Genomic DNA, 12893 nt, shown 5'->3' on the forward strand with positions numbered 1-12893 from the left:
GACTTCAACAAACAGAATTATTCCAAATGTCATTTGCTGTTGGAATCAGTTACAGAAATTTTGCTTTCTAACTTATTCAAAGACTAGCAGTAATTCCCAGGCCAAATGGTAGTGATGACTACAGCAGGGGAGTTTAATTTTCTCTGGGAATGAATCTACTTAACATTGTTTGATGTACTATTTCAATATTGTCAGTAACCTGTTTATTTTTTCCACAGTGTTACATTAGAACAAGGAGGAATATTACAGAAGCACATTTCCCCAGTCTGCTATCAGGTGAAGCTTGACCCTTGTCTCAGCTCAACTCAGTCTGTAACACTTACATTTTTCAATCAGAAACTTGTGAGTTAAAGCTCAATTTTAGGATGTAACTACATAATCTGGGCTTAATATATGAGCCCAGTCCTGTAGGACTGCCGCATTTCTGGAGGAGCATCTTTTGAAGGAGATGTTGGACTGAGGAAATCTTTTCAGCTAGGCCAAACATATCCCACGGTACTCTTTGAAAATGAGTAGAGAGATCTCTCAAGATCCTGGCCAACATTCTTCCCTCAACCAACACCACCAGGAACTGATTATTTGCATTTTTGGACATTGTTGCAGCACGCACCAACTTTGTAAGAGGGACTAATTAATGTATTGTAGACTGCTTTAAAATGTCCTGAAATACTGATATGATGTTTTAGGATGTCCTGAGATAGTGATGTACTGATATATTAAAAACTATTTTTGGTTCTTTTCACAGAGTCACAGAATTCTTACAATACAGAAGGAAGCCACTTGGCCCATCTTGTCTGCACCAGCTCTCCAAATGAGCAACTCACCTAGTACCATTCCCCCACCTTATCCCCATTACCCTGCATATTCTTCTCTTTCAGGTAACAATCTGATTCCCTTTTGAATGCTTCAATTGAACTTGCCTCTCCCCCTCACTCTCAGGCAAACTCTAATGTTAGGAAATAGAGATAGCTTAAGTAAGTTATATTTGTATTTGTGAGTGTTAGGATTGAGTTTTAGCTTTAATGTTTAAGTTTGATTTGTATTTCTGTGTCTGTGTGTTAAGAAAAGGTCAAATTGAGTTTTAGTTTCACTTTAAAAGGTGCTTGCATTTCTAATGAGAGTTTTATGACTGTTGCAGCTAAGTTAAACAAACAACAGTAGAGAAACTGGGCTGTAGCCTAGCCCAGTGAGGCAGGTCCACCCCCCCCCCCCCCCCCAACAGACACAAATAGAAGGAACTAGAAACCGCAGCTTGGTTTGGAAGCTGTTTGAGTTCAGTTGGTTTTGAAGACAGTGGCCAAGAGAGACTGGAGCAAAAGGGACAGATAGCCAGTCCCAAGTTAAAGAAAATACCCCAAAATCCAGGGGATTGGAACAGGAGGAAGCCCCTGGAAGACCTTATAGTCAAAAGGAAGGACAGGAACCTGGAAAAAGGTCTTGTTAAGCGAAGTTAAGAGTGAGGGGCAGAGGGAAAGGCTCCAAGCTTCAGATTTAAAGAGACAAAAATTGCAGAAAGCAGATTTTAACCAAGAACAACTTACAAGAGGCCAGAAGTTCCAAAGAGACAACAGAAGGTATGTAACTCTTTGCTACTGGTATCAACTGAAAACTTTGAAATTGTGTCCTGTACGCCAAGGTCTAGGTCACTAACACGTATCAAGAAAAGCAAGGGTTCCAACATTGACCACTGGGGAACTCCACTACAAACCTTCCTACAGCATGCAAAAGATACAGTAACTACTATCCTCTGTATATTTTGGAGCTCCTAAAAGAAAACTCTCCATCCAATTTTATTTAATTATCAAGTAAATTATAGATAATTCATCCACAGCTTCCAAGCTGTTACATTCCATTAAAGATTTTACATGTATTAAATATGTTTGCCGGAGAATTGAAATATTTTCACAATGAGAGAATTAAACCAAATCTTCATAAACTCTTAAGTGGCTCACTATGAAGAGTTTTACAATTTCTTAATTGAGTTTGTAAAATTACTTGATCATTTTGTGTCAGTCATTAAATTGAACCTTGGCCTACAGAGTCTCAACCTGAACATAAAGAAAGTTGAAGCCTTTGAACACAAAATATGTGACTCTTCTTTCAATGAAGCGAACTACTTTTAATTAATTCTAACATGAAGAAATGACACTGAATGCATTGCAACACTTTACATCATGCTGGTTATTCATCATTGTCACATTACTGCTCCTGGTCTTTAAGTAATCTATTGCCTTTAATCTTTCAGACTGGGCATCTGAGCTGTCATTGTTACATTTCAACAGATACATGAAGATTAAAGTAACTTGATAAGGGTATCGGGAGACTACAACCAGAATTTTGGTTTGACAAGTATATTTAGGACTGACCTTCGAGAATGCCTGCAAGCAATAAAAACATGCCTTAGGAGAGCCAGCTATGTTATGTCTATCTAATTGAGTCTGTTAATTGCTCCATAAGATGTACAAAGACTTGAAAAATATTATTCTATTAAAATGCATTCGAAAAGGAAAACATTTGTTCATAGAAATTTTAAAAGCAAATGTATGATTGGTAAACAACTAGCTCCGCCAATTCTAATTCCAATTAATTGCAATAAAGAACATGTGAAAGAAAGAACATTTTTTATGCAGCATACTTTACATATTTTCCTCAAGATGTCACAAACAGCTTTGCAGGCAATGAATTAATTTTGAAATGTAAACACTGTTGTTTTGTAGACAAGTATAGCAACCAAATTGTACACCCAGATTCCACAAGTTTTATGTAAGATTCACAATCTGTTAATCTGTTTTTGTGGTATTGGTTGATGGAGGAATGGTAATCTGCACACCAGGGAACTCCTTGCTCCTCTTCAAATGGTGTCATAGGATCTGTATCTTCAGCCTAAACAGACAGATATGGGGCTAGATCTTCCCGTCAGCATCAGAAACTGTGAGCTGTGCCATTTCCCAGCTTCGCGATCCCAGCCCTGTCATATCCTTCCACATCTGACATAAGCGGGCATGGTTTGGGTCTGTGGTCTCCCTGGGCAGGCCCAAGGCAGTGACGGAGGCATGCGAGTGGCAAAGCAGGCTGGTTAAAAGATCCACAGAGATCCTGGGACAGTGACTGCGTGGGAATTGCCATTGAGTTACGATTGGAGACTTTGGACAGTTCCGGCTTACTTACCTGAATAGTTACCCAGGAAATGTTAGGCAGAAAAATCCTATTCTAACTCCTGGGTAACTAGACAACCGATCCCCCTAGCCACCCATCCCACTTTGTTAGATCACTTCAGGAAAGATTGTGTAGAGTGGCAGCTCTCTTGGGTGATAGACATCAGTGATCTAGTTGGGGTTTTTACAATAATCTTACAACATAATTAAGTGTAATTTTAACCAAACTTACCAAGCAAGAAATCCATACAATGTTATGCAACACTGGTCACACCCCTCCCAACATTGTTCTCCACCGCACCCCGCCACAGCCCCCCACCACCCCCGTGCTCATCAACATACAAATTCATTAAAATTAATTTCACTATTTGCCATGGCAGGAATACTCTGGGTTGTTAGTCCAATTTAATAATCACTACACCACCATATCGAGCACTAATGAAGGGCATATGATAGCAACATAGGGATTACAGAAGTAATATAAGATTTAGGGCAGTAGTGTAGGGTTGATGGGAGCAATTATAGGGCAGATATCAGTCATATAGAATTTACAACAGTACTGGGTTTAAGGCAACTAAATAAAATAATAATATGGCAGTGACATCAAATGATGGTAGCAATAAAGCTGCTCTTGAGGCTGAAATGGATTTATTGCAGTAGCGCTTTAGGGCATTTTCCTATGTTAAAGACAGAGCATAGGTGCAAGTTGTTGCATTATTTGATTGTATTTGAAAACGGAATTTCAGGTTGAGCAGAAGTTTGTTCTCCCTCGACCACCCATTAAGAGTTTTCTCCTTTTAAAAGTAACACTTGACTGCTATGTTTATTTTTTCCTGTCAATGGATTAAAGCCTGAAAAACATGTTAAATTAATATTTATAATGAAATTACCTCTTTCAATTCTTCAAAGACTCTTGTGTCACATAGCCAGCACCTGCTACCTTTGATGGCTTCATCCTCAGTTCTTTTTCATCTCTTGTTTTGCTTTGCTTTATTGTCTTCTCTGATTCCAATTGAAACTCCTACATCTCTTCTAGTCATAAATCTATCTTTAAGAAGCTTGCTTTCCTCTTTCATGACAAACATTTTCTTGCCTCTCAACAATTCTGAACTATCTGCAAAGCTCAATCTGCCCAAGATTTGAATCTTGCTTCCTATATTTAGGGTGGCTCTTCTAACACCTATTCAATACTGCTGGTTGTAGGGTGATAAATGACCCCTTTCATACCTTCAAATTCTCACTTCATCACAGCTTTTTCTCCTCTATTTTGTCAATACTACTATGCTCAGATTTCTTCTGATCTTTCCCCTCTTGTTTATGCTGAAAACATATAATCCAATTTACTCTACCTCTCCATGCTAAAACCAAAACTCATTCTACCATATTCTACCTTATTTCTTTCCTTCCTAGAATCTCAAAGCAGTGGAACCTAGAGGACCATTCTCCCTATCACCACTTGGGTGGTGGACTGGTGGAGTGGATTGCCCACTTGGCATCATTTCAACCTCCAAATATTTGGAATAGGAACAGATAACACTTTGGCAAGATAGTCCTCCGCTATTTAATGGAGGAGTTACCTGTTAATTTTAATTATTTTTTAAATTCATGTGCTTCACTGGTTGGGCCAGCATTTATTGCCTGTCCCTAATTGCCCTTGAAAAGATGGTGGTGAGCTGCCCTCTTGAATCGCTGCAACCCCTGGGTTAAGATCTCCCTTAAAACAGCAGGGAGAGGATTGAGATAAGAACACATCAAATATTTCGTACACTGTTATTATCAATAGTAATTCTTAGCTTCCGAAATCTACTTCTTGATTCACCGTATTTCTCCTACTTTGCAACCATGGAAATGTCCTGCTGTGTGGCCTTGACCCTCCAACTAGGATCCTCCATTTTAGTCAAAAGCTGCACTGAACCTTGCAGAAAATTAAATTCATTTTTAAAAATTAATTTGGGTGGCAACTCTATGCAGGATGTTGGTGCCTCCAATTTATTCATAGTATGTATTTTACTGGATACAATAAATTGCCTAATTACAATGCTGCAACTTTTTTTGCATTTTATTTCCTGCAGTTGATGTACTTTATCATGCAGACTATGTTTATGGAATAAACATTGGGTGTTGAACAAAGATCTCCAATAATGGTTTATTAGTAGCTTTAAAATAACATGCAAGTTCTGCACAGTTTCTACCTGGGAGGTTCCAAACCTCCCCAGTAAAAAAGCACACAAAGTCTAGAATTAGACAGTGTAGGTGGTCACATGGATGGAGCCTAAAATATATATTTAACAGTCTTGATGGAGCACCTGATAACAAATATAGACTGCAGTTAGAAAGAATAATAAGAATGGGGCAACCATTTGCAATTAATCTGTCAATGTCACGCTGAAAATGAAAATGGAGGTCTGCAATTATGAAGTAGTTCATTTGACATTATTGAACGAGGAAGGAATGTGAGCTATGAATCACTTGGAGGAACAAAGGGAAGCTGCCTATGACTTTTAAGCTGTATTACACATCAATTGTAACAACACGCACAGAGTTCTAGTGTCCATCAATATCCAGCAAGTGGTTCTTTCCACCCATCAGCTATGTAGCTATGTTTGTCTTTTATACAGGGGATGCCATAGTCATGGCAAAATGTAATGCTGTGACCCATAGGTGCCCAAGGACAATGTTGTATATCATGGTTAGGTAACAGCTTGTAGCATAAACCCACCATTTAGCAATTAATGAGGTACTTAGAGTTTGACCAGACAATGGTGACTGCACCAAATTAAATTGGACTTTCAATGTTTAATTACAGTGACTGAATAATCCATTAATAGTGTAACTGGCATTTGTATTAGTAACAGCATTCAGGGCTATATCTACGTTTATGGGAAATGCATTTTATACACACTGTGACCCAAATATGCTATTTTAAGACTCTTTGGGGTAGATCTGGACTTTGCGCAATGGTGTTATGTAGCTGTTAAATCATCTATCCTGATTCTTATTTTGTTGACTTCAGTGAGCACCAACAAAAATGCACTCTGTGCTAAGAATGTGGATGCAGTGCAGGAAGAAATTAATGATTCAACATGAGTTGTAAAGGTGAGTACATTTCAAATGGCACATTCTACTCATTGCATGACTAGCCACAGTAACCGTTCAATTCACTACCCCATCTTCCCATCTTCCACTTCGCAACAATCTTGGTCAATCAGCACTTGACCCTTCAATTCATGTGCTAAACCACACCCTCACACATTTAACATCTTTGCAAGCCTCACACCCACAATGCACTGCTTGCACATACTGACAGCTATTCAACCATAACAACCACATTGCCGAGCACTCACTGACACACTTCCCTCTTTCTTGCAAGCAAAGGTGCTGTGTAACAGGAGGCATCAGCAATGGCCTGGAAGAGAACAAGCACACTTGCACACATTAACCCCCATGGAGGAGCCATGTTAACCTTCGTGGAAAGTGGCATTGTTGAGGCTGTAGGCACTAGCAACACTGGTGGGTTTGATAATAAGAGTATCTGCATAATAAATTCCCTGACTCTCTTCCCACTTCTCTGTCATCCCACAATCTCTCTGTCTCACAAGCTTCAGATGGTGTAAGTCCCTGTCTTCACACCACAGCTTAACCCTTGTTCCTTTTTCACTTCAGATACCCAAGAATTGGAGCCTGCCCAATAGTGGAAGAAGAAAGTGGGTGAAGACACACCACTACTCTTATATTCATAGCCACCAGCTCAGAGACAGACAGTGTGCATATTTAGAAGCTTTAAGAGGAGGGATGTACATGTGGCGAGAAACCAGGCACAGATGCCAGGGCAAGGGAAAAGGATAGCACAGGTGTCAGTTTGCTGGAGGGAAAGGTTGCACTCTGCAGGTTCTGCTGCAGAGGAATCAGATGAGTACTCCAGTAACAGACACAACATCTACAGTAGAGGTCACAGGCATTAGTGAACATCTAACATGTACCTTTTGTCATCCAACTTTTCACACGGTGATGTCATAGTGATGTCAAAATGCTGCTTCCTAAAAGGTACATGTCGTTGTCTGCATTGGCATGCATACAATATCAAAACAAGTAATTTAATTTTGTATGAATTATTTAACGAATAAAATTTTTAAATTGGATTTGAATTTGCATTTCCTCATGGGCCTGGATTTTCCTGTTGGCGAGCAGGGGGCGGGGTCTGCTTGTTGACGCTTAAAATGGCGCGGGATGATGTCAGGCAGAACTCCTGATGTCACCGCGCCCCATTTAAATTTTCACATAGGCCGGGGCTCAGCAGAATCAGCTGTGCATCCGTCGACCTGTCAATGGCCAACTGGGGCCATTGACAGAGTCATTAAAGTAATTAATAGACCTGCCTATCCAACCATAAGAAGGGAAGTAGAAAAAGCATGAAATCTCATCCACGGGCGGAATGAGGTTTCATGTAGGTTTTAAAAAATTTCATTAAAGTGTTTTTAAAAGTTGTGGACATGTCTCAGCTCATGTGACAGTGTCACATGAGGGGACATGTCAGAGAATTTTTTTTTTTCTATTTTTAATATTTTTTAATACACAACTGATCTCCCTAAGGCAGCACTTTGCCTCAGGGAGATGAGTGCGCTCTTTCATACGCATGCGCAAAAGAGCACACTCTCGGCTCAGGAAATTCCCCCCCCCTCAACCCACACAGGGAGCGCATAGCGCTTCCGTGCAGACATCAAGCTGGGTGGGCCTTAATTGGCCCACCAACGTAAAATGGCGCCGCGCCCCCGATTGGGGGAAAATTCTGCCCATGGTTTTTATTTCTGTGTGGTGCAAAGGAGGACAAAGTGATGATCACTAATAGAGAAAAAGTAAGGAGTGTGTAAGGAGTGATTGAGAAGACATCGCTGAAATACAGATAACATTCATGAGTAATGCATTCATGTAGAGCCCCAGCAGAAAGGGGCTGTCTGCGGTGCAGGTTCTCTGCCTCCTCCTCTTCCACTTCCTCCTTCTTCTCCTGCTCTGCATGACCGCTCTGCATTCTCGTCATGTTCAATTCCCAGAGGCAGTCCTACTGGATTACCCATTTCTGGAAGCAACTTTCTTCCATACAATATTTGAAATGAAGTATTGCAAGACCAGCTAGATCATTCTCTGGAGACTATTCAAAATTTAGCCAAGGATAGGAGGCCTCCAGAAACATGTACAATTGCCAGAAGGAATGAGAAACTAACCTGTTCATAATCGCTTTAAATAACCCTGGTTGTGGAGGGAGAGGTCGAGTGAGCTGATGTGGGGGGGTGGGGCGGCAGTGTTCTTCATTCTATCTGATGTCACGTTCAGCTTTAAAAGGATTGGGGTGTGGAGTTTGAAAATGACATTAGTGACTTTAAATTAGCATTGTCCACTCTTTCACATCATCAGTTTATTGACAATAATGAACAGTATGTACAAGTGATCAACACCTATGCACAGACTGTGCAATGACTTTTACCTAACCTTCCTAACCCTGCTGCTATGCATTGGTTCTCCTCAGACATCCACAGCAGAGGCGGAGGCAGCCTGCTGACTGTGACAACCTGTCTGTGATGACTGTGGCGGGCAAACTCTGGAGGGCTGAGACTTGGTGGGCCCCAGCCAGCTTTCAGGGTCCTGCTGTGTGGCAGTGGCATCCTCCTTGGCCTGTGAAGCAGGAGCTGTTGAGGACACAAGAAAAGGGGATTCAGATGGACCGGTCACTCTTGGAGTCATGTGGATGGATGGCCCTGGGATGTGCACCTGCTGATCCTACTCCCTATGGGTGCCTGAGGGCCCCTGGCTGACTCCGTGAGTGGAAGTGGTAGCTGGAGTGCAATCGAGCTGCCCAGCACCCCTCCCGCGTACACACTGTTGGAGGCCAACTATGGCAGCAGCAATGGAGTTAAGCCTGCGCAGCAGTGCAGGAGCGACATCCTGGACCAAGGTCTCCATGGCGCCCACCATCCTGTTAGTGTTGACCCGGTGTGTTGCAATGCCGGCGCTATCACCTCAGCCTGAAGACGGACGAAATCCTCCATCGTGCCTTGCAACCTGAGGAGTGCAGCAGATATCCCTTCCTGATGTTCTCTAGCTTGCCTTTGCAGCTCCAGCAACTGTGACATGACTGAGTCCAGAGGCTCATCATCTGACTCGGACTCAGCAACGCTCTGGCCTCCAGCAGTCCTCCCAGTGCTGGGGACCTGGGAAGTCCCTGCCTCTGCCTGCTGTGGATCAGAAAATGCGATGTGCTCACCAGATTGTGATCCTGAGGCTGCCCTAAAGCTAGGTCTCACTGAAGTGTGTGTCTCTGCGCTGGTGGAGAGTGTGGGTGAGCGCTGTGACGGGACTTCAGGGAGGGTGCCTCCAGATTCCTCTTCAGAGGTTTCTTCAGAGCTTGTTTGGAGGTCCCGGGTCATGGACTCTGTCAGCAGTTTGGCAGATATGCCTGTGAAAGAGGACACATCACTCAGGCCATGGTTATCTGATGAATGTTGTACTGCTGTCCTCACTTAGTTGAGCAGCACTGACCTCACCGTCAGCACAGGACTGGTCCCGGTCATCACCGGCCAGCTGGATGGCTGTTTTTGAATTCTGTCAGAACTTTGAATTCCGGCATCCCTCCACCTGTCTGCAACCTCTCCCTCCTGTTGTAAGCCAGTTTGTCCTGCATGGATAGAGATGGGGAGAGTGTATCAGGACGTCTGCCGGGCCAGATGATAAGTATGCCTGGCCTGTGTGGATGGTGAGTGATCCCATGGATGGGATGGGGACAATGAAGGTGTGTGTGAGAGAGTGAATGATGATGTCTCTTGCACTGGCAGTGAGTGAGGGCCCTGAGGATGTGTGATGGGTTTGTGAGTGTGTGAGTTGGGAATGATGAAAAGAGTGACTTACCCTGGCAGAACAGAGGAGATCATTCCTTGTGTGGCACCGGCTGGCTGTGCTCCTCTGAAGGGCATTCACGCTGACCACTGCTGCCACTGCCTCCCAAAGCCAGATTGACATTGCTCCCATCCTGCAGCCAGAGCGGGGGTGGAGCACATCCTGGCGGGCCTCCTCAGCATTCAGCAGTTGCTCCAGTGACCCATCATTGAAGCGGGGGGCTGCAGTCTTTTTCCCTTTGCTGACCATGTCTCCTGGGCAGCTGTGGTGAGCTGGTGGCGATGAGTGCTTTGCTGGCGGCTGCCTTTTAAAGATGGCGGCCAGTGTGATGCAACAGCGGGGTGATGGCAAGCGGGCGAATGAGAGCCCACTGGCCAAGGAAACGGCGTTTTTGGCGGAAGTAAATAAATAATGAGGGAGGCTTGGGATGATATGGCGTGAAAACCCACCATTTTCGTCGGTGGGTAGAACTCCATTTTACCCGCCCGCTAACGCACTTAGTGCAATTCTGGGAAAATTCCGCCCAATGTCTGACAATTAAAAGTGTTGATACATATTGCAAAAACACGTTAAACTTTTCAAATTAAAAATATTTACTTAATGGAATGATTTAAAGTTCACGAGGACCTTTACAACTTTTCACCCGATGACGTTTCCAAGTAATTTCTACTTTATTTGATCAGCACAAAAGCTAAGTAACTGTTGAAAATTGCCCAAAGTGATTAGTTAATGTAAGCGGTATGCTTGACAACCACTGTCGGCACAGGTTATCTCTGGATCTTGTGCTGCTCCTTGCTCTTAACCAAGTGCTCCCTGATGACAGAGAAATGGCCCCATCCCAGCCCTCATCTTATGAAAACTGCAAATGTATATTGTGCAGTTTACCTCAGGAGGTTACCAGTCTTTGTTGTGCTTCAGCTTCGACAACGCTTGTGGGAAAAATTGTAGGAACATTGATGATTATTGTTCCACCCATTGGCATGGTACTACTTTTCACACATTTTACCCATTCACTTTTTTCTGTCGTGTTCCACTTACTTTCAGTTAGACAATAAAGCTCAGAAGCTGACACAGTCCAGATTTCTGATGGTGGCGCGAGATATTTAGTAGGGCCTGTCTTATAACATTTATTCTTTTCAATTAATGACCAAACTTAGGTAACACGGCCAAGAAGTTATGCGAAACCTAAATAAGACCTTGGTTAGGCCATAAATGGGACTGCTGTATACTGTTCTTGTGTTCTTGTCTTCCTATTATTAAAAGGATATAGAAGCTCTGGAGAATGTAGAAAAAGGTTACTGATCAGTCGTGATTCAAAGAGGTGCAGGAAGGTTAGAAGTTAAGCCTTTGAATTCCTATTGAAATGAAGCAAAAGTCAAAATTGTAACTCCACCTCCACACAGCATAAACTGAACGGGGCGGTGGGGGGGGGGGAATAAATAATGGGGCCCAGATTTTCAGAGTTGTGGAGATTGTGTGCCTTAGCCAAAAAGGCACCGGGACCCTGGATCTGGAAATCCCATCCCTATTTCCAACAGATCCTATTTTTGCCGGTTGAGGAAAAGGAGCAGGATGTGATTCACAGATATGGGGTGGAATTTTATGCCAGCGCCATTTAACAGTCCCACCAAAGTCAATGGAGTTTAGAATAGCTCCCCGCATTTTACAGCCCTCTCCCGCCATGATAGGGCCTTAAAATTCTGGCCATGGGAAACTTAAACAGCAGAGCTATTTGAATTCAATGCTGAGCTCAAGCAGACCCCATTTTTGCTGGAGTAAACTCTGTTTCCCGCAGTGTGTGACTTAGCAATTTTTAACGATGGACATGAACGTGCGTAAAAGGTAGTTAAGGTCTGTGGAACTGTTAAGCTGTCAAGTTATTTAAATCTCCTTTTGAAAAAAAAACACCCTGCTGCGTCTCTGAGTTGAAAAAACATTGATGCTTTCAATTTCAATAGCTGTTTGTTGACATAAGCCTGAGGGTTATCATTAAATTATTCAGCAGGCCTAACAGCATCTGTGGAGAAAAAAAAAAGAGTTAACGTTTTGAGTCCTTATGACTCTTCTTCAGTGCTAAAGAGAAGTAAAATGTAATTAAATTTATACTGTATAAGTGGGATAGAGGGTGAAGCTGGATAGAAGGCCAGTGATAGGTGGAGGCAAAGGAGAGATTGTCAGAGATGTCATAGACACAAGGACAAAGGGGTGTTAATGATAGTAGTGATACTGGCTAAAGAAGGTGCTAATGGTGGCATTAAAGTCGGAGACCAGACTGTGATAATAGCAGGACAAGGGTAAATACTCTGGAAAGAACAACATGAACAAGTGACAGATGACCCTTGAAGGGGTAGGGTGAGGGGAGGGGACAGTTGTGGGAAAAGTGATTGAAATTAGGATAAAACAGTGAATAAAAATGAATTTAAATAAAAACAGAAATAAAAATAGTGGATAAAAAATACAAATTAAAAAATGAAAAAATAAAAGTTAAGAAATGAGAAAGAATGAAGGGGATATAAAGGGGGTAATGATGGAGGAGGGAGTTCATGGTCTGAAGTTGTTGAATTCAATATTAAGTCTGGAAGACTGTAAAGTGCTTAATCGGAAGATGAGGTGCTGTTCCTCCAGTTTGCGTTGGGCTTCACTGGAACATTGCAGCAGGCCAAGGACGGACATGTGGACATGACAGCAGGATGGTGTGTTGAAATGGCAAGCGACAGGGAGGTCTGGATCATGTTTGTGGACAGACTGAAGGTGTTCTGCAAAGCGGTCACCCCGTCTGTGTTTGGCCTCTCCGATGTAGAGGAGACCACATTGGGAGCAGCGAATGCAATAGACTAAATTGAAGGAGGTGCA

Source organism: Carcharodon carcharias, chromosome 13 (assembly GCF_017639515.1).
Source record: "Carcharodon carcharias isolate sCarCar2 chromosome 13, sCarCar2.pri, whole genome shotgun sequence".
NCBI lineage: Eukaryota > Metazoa > Chordata > Chondrichthyes > Lamniformes > Lamnidae > Carcharodon > Carcharodon carcharias.